Raw genomic sequence first — 11385 nt, 5'->3', positions numbered from 1 at the left:
AATAACTTACAACAGCTTGTTTATGTATCGGGTCTAGTTAAATATCTAATGTCCGGTAAATAAGTTATCTGATAATAACATATTTAACAAAATTATAATAAAAGCCATTTTCATTCAAACTATTTGCTGTTGTATTATTTTTTACACCTGCTAGTGGATAGAAAATATTAAAACGTAAAAAAATAAATTTTTTAATAAACATTCGTCCATTCTTATAAACTGTAAGTTGACGAGAAAAGTATCTGAAAAATTAGCTAATGTTTTTGCAAGCGAATTTACAGCTAACTCACTAAGAAATACAAAACTATCTAACTCACTAATTTAAGCGTAAGTAATTTTGCACTTTTTATTACAAGGAAACGAGGTTCTTTTAAACTTTATTTATGTTTAAAGTTCTTGTACAAAACATTAGGTACCTAACCTATCGCTTACTGGTAGCACACTTATTTTATTAGCCATGAAAAGTTTAGTTTAACACCGATGTTATACTAGGGAATGGGTTACAAATATTAACAAAAGAACTTTTGTTTATTGAAAATAATGTTTTAAACAAAAAGTATAAATAAGACTCAATTTTTCAGAACAAAATATATTTCATGCTTCTTTCGTCAGTTGTATACTAAGCAATAAATATACAATTTCAAATCTAACGTGTATAGTAAAATGCAATCAACGTAATTAATAATAATAAAGCATAGATAAACTAACAATACATAAGTACTTCTAATTACAATGCAACTAAAAAGATAATAAAACAAAGCAACAACTTATAAAACAATTTAAGAAAACAACGAAACAGTATAATCAAAATCTTTATGTTTACACAACTTAGGTTTTCTTAACAAAATACAAATAGCTTTAAGTTTAATTAAATCTTAAGTGTGAAAACAATTTTTAACAATTTTAATTTTTTTAAAATTATAATTACTAGCACAATCAAGGTTATTTACTAAGTGTTCAGCAATAGCAGATGTTTTTGAAGCATTTATTACTCTAATAGATTTAGTTTTCTTATTACTCTTACAAAATTCGTTGGTACTTTTAGGAATATGTTCCTTTTATCTTTTGCCAAATTGTCTTGAGGTTATCCCGACATAACTAGCTTCACAGAAACAGTTAAACTGGTAAACTACCATACTTTGTTTAAAATTCTCCTATCGGATCTTTTCCTCCAGGTCTGAACATTGGTTTGGATACGAAATTAACAATCGGCTTTGCCGAATGATAAGTCCTACTTACTAATTGACACATCTCTCTTTCTAAAACTCCTGAGTTCTTATTGACATGAGGTAATACTTAAGAAATCAAGCATTTCTCTGGCCCTGCTGGCTTTATTTTGTTCAAACTATTGAGATGTAAATTTATAGTTTTATTAACAAGTTCTTGTGGATAGCCATTTTTATTTAGTATCAATTTTATCTGTTATATTTCTTCATCAAATAATTCTATTGAACAGATCTTATGTGCTCTATGGCAGAGCGTTCTTATTAAGTTTGTCTTTCTCTTCATGCTACAGAATGAATGAAAGTTTTAGTAGTTACCAGTGAAAGTTTTCTTTCTATAAACAGATGTCAAAAATTGGTTCTTGTGTCGTTTAACTAAAACGTCAAGAAAAGCCAATTCATCGTTATTTTCCTTTTCTGAAGTAAGTTTTATTGAAAAATGGGATGGCCTCAAGACAATTTGGCAAAAGAATAAAGGAACATATTCCAAAAAGTATCGATAAATGATGTAAGAGTAATAAGAAAACTAAGTCTATTAGAGTACTAAATACTTCAAAAACATCTGCTATTGCTGAATACTTAGTAAATAACCTTGATTGTGCTAATAATTATAATTTAAAAAGATTTAAAATTGTTAAAAATTGTTTTCACATTTCGGATTTAATTAAACTTGAAGTTATTTGTATTTGTTAAGAAAACCTAAGTTGTGTAAACATAAAGATTTTGATTATACTGTTTGTTGTTTTCTTAAATTGTTTTATAAGTTGTTGCTCTGTGTTATTACTTTTTTAGTTACATTGTAATTAAATGTACTCATGTATTGTTAATTACTCTTTGCTTAATTATTATTAAATACGTTGATTGCATTTTCACTATATAAATTAAATTGAAAATTTAATTTTTATTGCTTAGTATACGACTGACGAAAGAAGCATTAAATATATTTGGTTCTGAAAAATTGAGTATTATTTATATTGTTTGAAAGAATTTATTTTAGTGTCAAATAATGTTTAATCTTTTAATCAAAAAAGGACTTAACTAGAAAAGTTTAAGCTCTTGTGAAAAGTGACGCTTCTTGCAAAAGTGTCGCTTTATGGAAAATTTTGTGACTGTTCCCTAGTATAACATTGGGGTTAAACTAATTTTTCATCGTATACCAAATTAAAATACTACCAGTAACGGCTAGCTTAAGTACACAATGTTTTTAATAACATCATTTTACTTCGACTAAGCGTAAATAAACTTCGTTTAGTTTTGTAAAAAGTGTAAAATTACCTTAGAAAGTTAAACAGTTTTGTAATTTTAAGTAAAAGAGCTAGTATTCTTTCAACTGCTTTAAAAAGTACACAACTAATAGCATTATCTTTCAGCAGTAGTAACTATAAGCGAAATACTATCAACATAATCATAAAAATGTAAAAAAAATTAATTGCATAAAAAAAGCTAAAAATTTTTACCAGTTAATGTTTGTATTAAAAATTTTTGCAGAAAGAGCTATTATAAGTTTAATTAAGTCTTTTAAAACAGCTCACATACTAATGAAATTAAACAAAACGTGTACAAACCATAACAGCAATGAAAATTAATGTAAAAATATACTTACTAAACGTCAGGAGAAAGCACTGTTTAAAATATAAGAAGTTTTTGATTTAAACCTTAATAAGAATTTAAACAAAGAATATAACTTACAGTTGACAATCTGCAAAGAAATTCAGTAGTGAGCAATAAAAAACGTTTGGTGTGTTGTAGACAAAATAATTTTTAGATAAACGGTACGACTGATAAAAAAACTAAAATAAAACTTATACGAGATAGATTAGTAAAAACAGTTTGAAAACTTCTAAACTTTTTTCAGTATAAATGGCTCGGGAGTTACAAAAGGTTGTTGACCCTGAGTAAACAATAAATTGAGTTGTGACGTATAACAATCATTTCTTACTTATTTCTTAGATACTTTGTTTTACCAAATAAAATAACTTACAACAACTTGTTATATGTCTAGGGTTTAGCAAGTTGTTTAATGTTCCGTGAGTAGTTTTTCTGATAAATGTTAAGCTTTTTAAATAGTTTGAACAAGTGTATGAAAAAGGTAATTAATTCAATTTAGTTGCTATGGTATTACTCTTGACATTTGTTAGCGGATAAAATAAAACAAAGACTCTAAAAATAAGAATGCTTGATAAACTTTAGTTTAGGGACTACTTACGGCTAGCGGGCCGGATACGGAAGAGTTGAAAAGACCGGCCCGAGAGTGAAATGACCGGCTTAACGAGGTCCATACTACAAAATTTGTATAAAACTTCATATCATACTTTTACAAATGAAGCGTAATAGTTAGACTTAAAAAAAAGGTTTACAAATGTATTTTATTTTAGTTTATGTTAACTCAGTTGGAACATCCTTTTATCAAATTACCCAAAGCAAAACTTTTATTTAAATCTGATAATTTTACATATCTACAATTAGCAATCTACCACAACAATGATATTCATTAATAATAATCGATTTAAAAATGACAATCTTCCTGAATAAATAGAAAATTGTTTGAATAAATACTAATTTTTTTTTCCAACAAGTAATTAACAACTGTTTTCAGTCAAACTACTCAGCTTTACATTTTAATACATTAAAGGTGAGTTTTAAACGCGTTTAGGACCTAAAACCTATTTTATTTGTAACAAAATTATTAATAATCGATTTTATTAGTTACTTTTATTGTTGATTTTCTTAGTAATGTTTCTATAAAATAACTTTGTAATTTCAACTCAATCAAAACTTACGGATCTAAATGTTCTTTTTTTAAATTATATGTTTAAGAAACTAAAAATTTAAAGTCTAATAAAGTTTAAAATAAAGAACTGTTTTGTCATACTTGAATTTTGCAAACCAACGAGAATTACAAAAGCTTATTTTAGATTTAAAACTTACTTAAAATCTTTGAAAACATCAATATATGACAGACAACGTAAATATTTATCCTATACTTACTTTCTCAAATTTCATTTAATCATTTCTATAACATAAACTTTCTTTCTTTTCCTTTATTTAAAAACATGTTTATGAGTTGACGCCCTTTATAAACCTTATAAGTGTTTTTACATGTCTTTATTAAATTTTAGATTCTTATATCTCCTTTAAACTAAATTTAATTAAAGACACTGAAATATTATATGACATCAGGTTTTTAGTTAGTTATTAGTTTAGCGTAAAACAAACCACTGATAAACAGAAAATTTGCTTTGTACCTAAATAAAAACGTAATTTGAATTCAAATATGCGTTGAATGACGCATTTAAAGTTTTTGTACATTAAAAAATCTTTATACTTCAAACTGATTAATCGTTTTTTTTTTTCCTTTTTCATATCAACGCATCAAGTTTTATAGGAAAACATTTATGTGATAAAGCACAACATTCAGTTAAAATTATGTAAAATTTCTGATTTAATTCCTGTTTGTTGGCACACAATAGTTATACAATGTTATGTTTAATATTTTTTCAAAATTATTAGTTAAATTTGTTTCAGATTCTAATGGTAGCTAATTTGAACTTAAAATAAAAGTTAGCCTTTTACTAGATCAACTTTTACTAGATTTGAAAATAACTATTAAAATGTTTGAATTAAAATATCTCAATAACTGTATTGTAGATCTAATTTTTATATAGTACAACGATAATTGCTATAAGTATTTTAGAAAAAGTAGTATTAAAAGCTTAGTGTACCCTCTTCGACATATTTTAAAAGATTATTCGTTGTTGTTAATTATTTTAAGCTATGAGAAATATATAAGTAAAAAAAAAACTACTTTTTGTATAAATTAAGTAAACAAGTATTTATATAAAGTATTTTTGGCACAAACAATTCAATGAAAATTAAACTAATTTTGTTGCATGGCATATCAATGTTCAATATAAGTTCAAAATAGTGTTTTATGACGTTTTTATATATGTAATCCTATAAATATGCTAGCTTAATTACCTCTACACTAAAATTAGTCAAGCGTTTTTATTGAGTTTTCTGGTAGAAAAATATCAAGCTTTATACTACAACATCCGTATTTAAACAGCTGAAAGCTCTGTTTTATTTTAAAAGTTTTCACGCGATAGGGAAGTGTTTATACTGAGAACAATTTTTTGAGAAAGTTACTTAATTTGTTATACTTTAAATTATGAAGACGCTTAAAAAACTTTTTTTCTAACACCTTGTTAACTGATAAGTTAAAAGTTCAGACTCAATCTATTTTTATAATAGTTAATCTTACGTTTAATTTTTTACAACTTAAAATGATAATATTATAAAACATTTTTGTACAATTGTGTCATTTAAGTTAAAGAGACATCTTAAATTAAAATTTTAGTCAAATTTTTGTAGGAATTATTCAATGAACTATATTAATATTGTTTTAGTTAAAAAAAGCAGTGATAACGAAACTTCTGTCTTTTCTAAAAACCATATACAAGCAAAAAAACTTCCGTGCTTATACTTTCTACAATAAATTGCACGAAGTTAAAAAAGTTTACTGTGTAAAAGAAAGTATATAGTTTTAACTGGTTTGAAACAAGTTAGTTATCGTTTTACAACATTGGTCGGGAAAATGCGACCTGCAAATTGAAAATAATCATAAGCAAGTTAATACTTTAGATAAGCATATATTAAAATACTTACTAATTAAATGTATTTTATTAATGCAAAATATTCTAAAACAGCATTAGCCCTTAAAATCTGTTGTATTACAGTCAACGGCGAGCAATTTTTTTCACGAAGTTGGACCACGAGTCACGACTCATTAAAAGCTGCCGACCCTATTCTAAGATAATTTATTCTATTACAAATTTTTTAATACCTATCAATGTATTTACTTTACAGTATTGCATTTACAGTAATTAAATGTTGAAATCAGTATCTATAGTCGTGCAGTTTTTACTAAAAAAACAAACTTTTATTAGTTTTACAGAACAAGTTTCTAATACTATTTTTTTTTGGTGTTTATAATATTCGATTTCTGTTTGTGTCAGAGTTGAGCTAAATGTAAATGTTTATTGTGTTCCTATCGCACTTACGGATTATTATTACGTCATAATGACTTAACAACGTCATCAAATGTTTTAGTATTCAAATAAACCGCTTTAATATTTAACTATAATGTCATTGCAATGTAGTAATACAACGCGGTATTGTTTAAATAAAAATCAATATCAATTTAAAACTATACAACTGAATAAGTCTGTGATCATAGTATGTAGTAGTCTCAAACTTTTTGCAATTTGAAAATATTTTGAATTGTTATCAAGTTTAAACAAGAACTATGATAAGTTAGTAAACGTTTTTTTGTTGTCTTGTTATAATATTGATTACTTTTACAAAATTTAAAGAGTTTATCATTAGTTTTATGAGGGTTATTAATTTCTTTTTAAGATCACTTTTTAAGCTTGTAACTTAAGTTTATTTACTCTATTTAAGTAGGTATTAAATTATTTGAAAACATTTTGTTTTTTCTTTTCCCGAAAAAGACTAAATATTATTGGCATAAAAGGTTACGTCTTAATGCGAAAATAATTTTAACATTATGCACTGATGAAACTAGAGTATTAAATTCTTTTTTATTTCGATGCTTGAACAAAATCTTAATCTTGAAGTAAGTCAAGCATTGACAAACTTTTTCGTGCATTTTTTTTATAAACTCAGTTTGAAGCTTCTCGATGTCTTTCAATCTAAATGGTACAAATTTTGTTTTATCGAGAAATAGTGGTATTAAGTAGTTTTAAAAGCTGTTACAAAACTGTTTTAATAAAATTTAACTAATTAATTTTATACATGGTTTTAGTTTGTAGTATGACATTAGTACACCACAACAACAATTTTTAATCTTGTAGTTATTTAAAGTTATCAGATTGAAGAAAAGGTAGCCGATGTAAAAGTTCATAGAAAAAATAATATTTAAATACTGTTTATATTAGTTATATGTTTGAAAAAAAGTTTGTATAAAATGAATTAGCTTATCAAAACTACAAATAAAAACTATTGCAGTAATAAGTAAAAAATAATAGTCAGGATACTGCATCGTAAAGAAAATTGTTTTTTAAAATATCAATAATTTCATTCAACTTGCTTGTATCAATAAAGCTGGTAGGTAAATTATTTTTATTTTATTAAAATAAAACTTTGTAATATTAAGTTTTTTACAAGACTTTACAGTTATTTATTTTGATTTACTTAGTTTTATGTTGTGATAATTTTTTACTCAAATTGAAAACTGTTTTTCTTCTACCAGTATAATATTTATTAGTTAACTTTAGAAGCACAGCTTTAAAAACTTTAAAATTACTTATAATGTTGTTATCAGTTTTATAAATAAGATATTTAGCTATTTTAAATCTAGTTAATAAAATACACTTTAAGAAATAAAATTATTCATGCTGTGTTTTACACTAACAATAAAATTATTTTACTAATGTTGAAAAGTCAAAACAGTTTTTTTTTCAAGATTAATCAAACAAAAAGTAAGTTAAGTAGCTGGAAAACTTATATTAGAAAATAAAAAATCTTTAAATAATATAAACTTTCAAGCGAGCTTGTTACAGTTTTTACTTTTTTAAACTTTTTATTTGTTGTAGATTATATGACACATCTTTAAGTTATTTGAAATAACTTTTGATGCTTAATGGGTAGAAAACAAAGTTTATTTTACTTATATAAATGTCATAATTAGTTCGTTAGAATGTAAATTAAGTTTCTATTAATTTTATCCTATAACTTATTTAAAGTTTCTTAAATTTTTTATTCAACATAAAATAAAAAAAAATATGTTTTTTTAATAATTTTAACTTATTTTTTAAACTCAATGCTTTTTTCACTCATAAAAGTGTTTTTTTTTACTTGCAAAAAAAAAAGCACTAATAAGCTACTACACGGTTATTTAAAGAAATCACTTTAATAGGAAAAACTTAGTTTATTGGTTTTAATAAATTAAAATCGATTTTTAAAGTCATTTTCAATGTTGACTTTCTTTGTGATGAGTACTGTATAGTCTACATCTACACACTACATATTTGTAAAGTCAATTTAATCAGTTTAAGTTTAAAACTAAAAAAAATCTGCAATGCTATGTACAACGCGTTGTAAATATACTGTTTAAAAATTAAAAGTTTTTATTAGATTACTTTTTATCTTCAGGTGTTATTGTTGCACAAATATGAGTTTTCGAAAACTATTACTCCGTAAATATCGCTTAACCTAAACTGTTGAACATTTTGAGGGTTTTTTTTTCCGATAAAATTTTTAAAATCTACTAGCTTTCTTTTTAGTGAACTAAAAATGTATAATTTTTAATTGCTAACCTTAATGGTATAATTAAATTTTTTATTTGTGGAAAACACATGACTTAATATCTGGTTAAATTATACTTTATTACCTAGTTTGAATTAAAAACAACTGAAGATTTAAAAGAAAATTAAAGTTAATTAAAAATACTAAACTGTATTTTAAAATTTCTCAATGAAACATTAGTCTACTGAAAGAAAAAACCACACTTTTGTTTAGATTAAACAAAAAAAAACATACAATAGAAAAACTAATAATAAATCTAGTTTAATGGCTTTACGTTGTCATTACAATCAAAAACAGTCGATATAAAAACTTATTATTGTAGTACTTTTTACATTATATACCATATATTAAAAATATTACAAGTTATAGGGATTATATTAGTTACTTTTATCGTTCTAACTAATAGTAACGCATACATTAATTAACTTTGTAAGATAAACTCAATCAAAACATACTAATCTAAATGTTCTTTTTCAAGTTAAATGTTTTATAGTTAATGTTATATTTATAAAGTTGAAAATAAAATAAAGAACTGTTTTGTCATACTTAAAGTTTGCAAATGAATAAGAATTACAATAGCTTATGTTAGATTTAAAGCTTACTTAAAATCCTTAAAAACATCAATATATGACAGACAAAGTAATTATTTATCTTATCCTTGACTTCTTTAATCTTATTTAATCTTTTTTATAAAACAAACTTTATTTCTTTTCATATATTTAAAAAATGTTCATAGGTTAACGCCCTTTTTTAAACCTTTTGAGTGTTTTTACATGTCTTTATTAAGTTTTAAAAGTTTAGATATCCTTCAACTTAAGTCTAATTAAAGATATTTAAAAATTATATGATATCATGTTTTTAGTTAGTGTAGTTAACGCATAGGTTAAAAAAAAGTTTCTTTTTATCGTAAAACGAAACACTGAGAAAAAGGAAAATTGCTGGTACCTTATTAAATATGTATTTTGATTTTGAATATGCTTTGATTGACGTATTTAAGTCGTATAAATTTTATTGTCCCGAAAAAGACATGTTTATTAGTTTTAAAAATATTATTGGTATTAAAGTTTGCATCTTGTTGCAAAAATAGATTTAATATTATGCATTGGGAACACTAGAGTATTACAATTTTTTTTTTCTGGATATGCTTGAATTAAACTTTAATCCTGAAGTAAGTCAAGCATTAACAAAACTTTTCGTAGTTTTAAAAGCTGTTAAAATCTGTTTTAGTAAAAGATAACTAGCTAAGTTTATACATTTTTTTGTAGTTTAAAGATAGTAGGCCACAATAAGATATTTTAATTTTGTAGCTATTTATAGTTATCAGATTGAATTTAGTTAATGTTAAGGTTCATAGAAAGAATAATATTTAAACGTAATTTGAATGTTATTTTTATGTTTAAAAAATGTTTGTGTGTTAAAAATTAAATAGATTATTTAAAACTGACAATAACATTTATTGCAGAAATAAGTTAAAATAAAAATCAAGAATATTATATCGTATAGAAACTTGTTTTTCAAAACTACCATAACTTCATTCAACTTTCTTGTATCAATAAAGCTGGTTGTAAATTAATATATTATGAAAATTTAATTGCTCTTATATAGATGAGTTTTTTATTATTTATTTCTATTACAATCTAAAAATAAAAATTTTGATAATATTAAGTTACTTATATTACACTTTGTAAAAAAGAGCATCTTATTTTTATTACTAAATTTGTTAAACAAAACTTTATTTTCTTAAATGAACAGTTTGAAAGTAGTCTGCGTTGAATTTTACTTTGTAATATTTTTATTTTAGCTTAAAGTATGTATTTCTTTTACTAGTATAATATTTTATACAAATTTTAGATGCACAGGTTAAAAAGTTTTAAAATTACTTATAAATTCCTATTTAGCTTAATAAACGAGCTCTAAAAGTATTATAAATTATAGTTGATAAAATATACTTTAGGCAAACAATGAGTCATCTTCTACAATTTACAGCTAAGTTATATTAGTAATGTTCAAAACATGTTTTAAATATACTTTTTAATTTACTTTATGTAAAAATTAATCTGAGTAAATGGAAAAATTTCATTAGAACGTAGAAGGCCTTAAAATTCTATAAAATTTTAAATGATTTTGTTCCAAGACATAAAGTTTCTTTAAACTTTTTATTTGTATTAATCACATTAAAACATCATAACTAAATCACATCATAACAAGTTATAAAAAAAATGTTTTAATATATCAAAAGTATAAGTGTAACTTGTTTTACTAATGTAAAAAGTGGTTTTGTTTTGTTTTATAACTTTCATTTGCATAACTACTTGCAATTATCAAATATTAGAGTAATTTAGAAAACTTACAACTATTTTCTCATAAAAATAGTATTTTTCCCAAAATTAGTTATTAAAACAGCTACTACAAGGATAGTTAGAGAAATTACTTTGATAGAAAAAACTCAGTTAACTGATTTAGTTTAACTCGATTGTTATTGTTATTTTAATTCTTGATTTTTTTAGTAATTAATATAGTTTAGTTCACATACTACTGTTTTGTAGGGTCTATTAAATCAAAATAAACTATAGATTAAATTAAAAAAATTTTTGCAAGATATGTACAATGCGTTACAAATTAGATTTTTAAGCTTATAAAGTTTTTTTAGATTATTTTTGTCATCTAAAATTATTCTTGCACAATTATGAGTTATTGAAAATTTGTAAGCTCCGAAAAAATCGCTTGACTTAAACTATGAAACATTTCGAGGAAATTTTTCTTCCGATGAATTTTTTTCAATCACCCAGACTACTTTTTAGTTAGATAACATGTATAAATGCCACTTATAACTTTA

Source organism: Thalia democratica, chromosome 5, assembly GCF_965202585.1.
Source record: "Thalia democratica chromosome 5, ktThaDemo2.hap1.1, whole genome shotgun sequence".
NCBI lineage: Eukaryota > Metazoa > Chordata > Thaliacea > Salpida > Salpidae > Thalia > Thalia democratica.
This window is presented reverse-complemented; position numbering follows the sequence as displayed.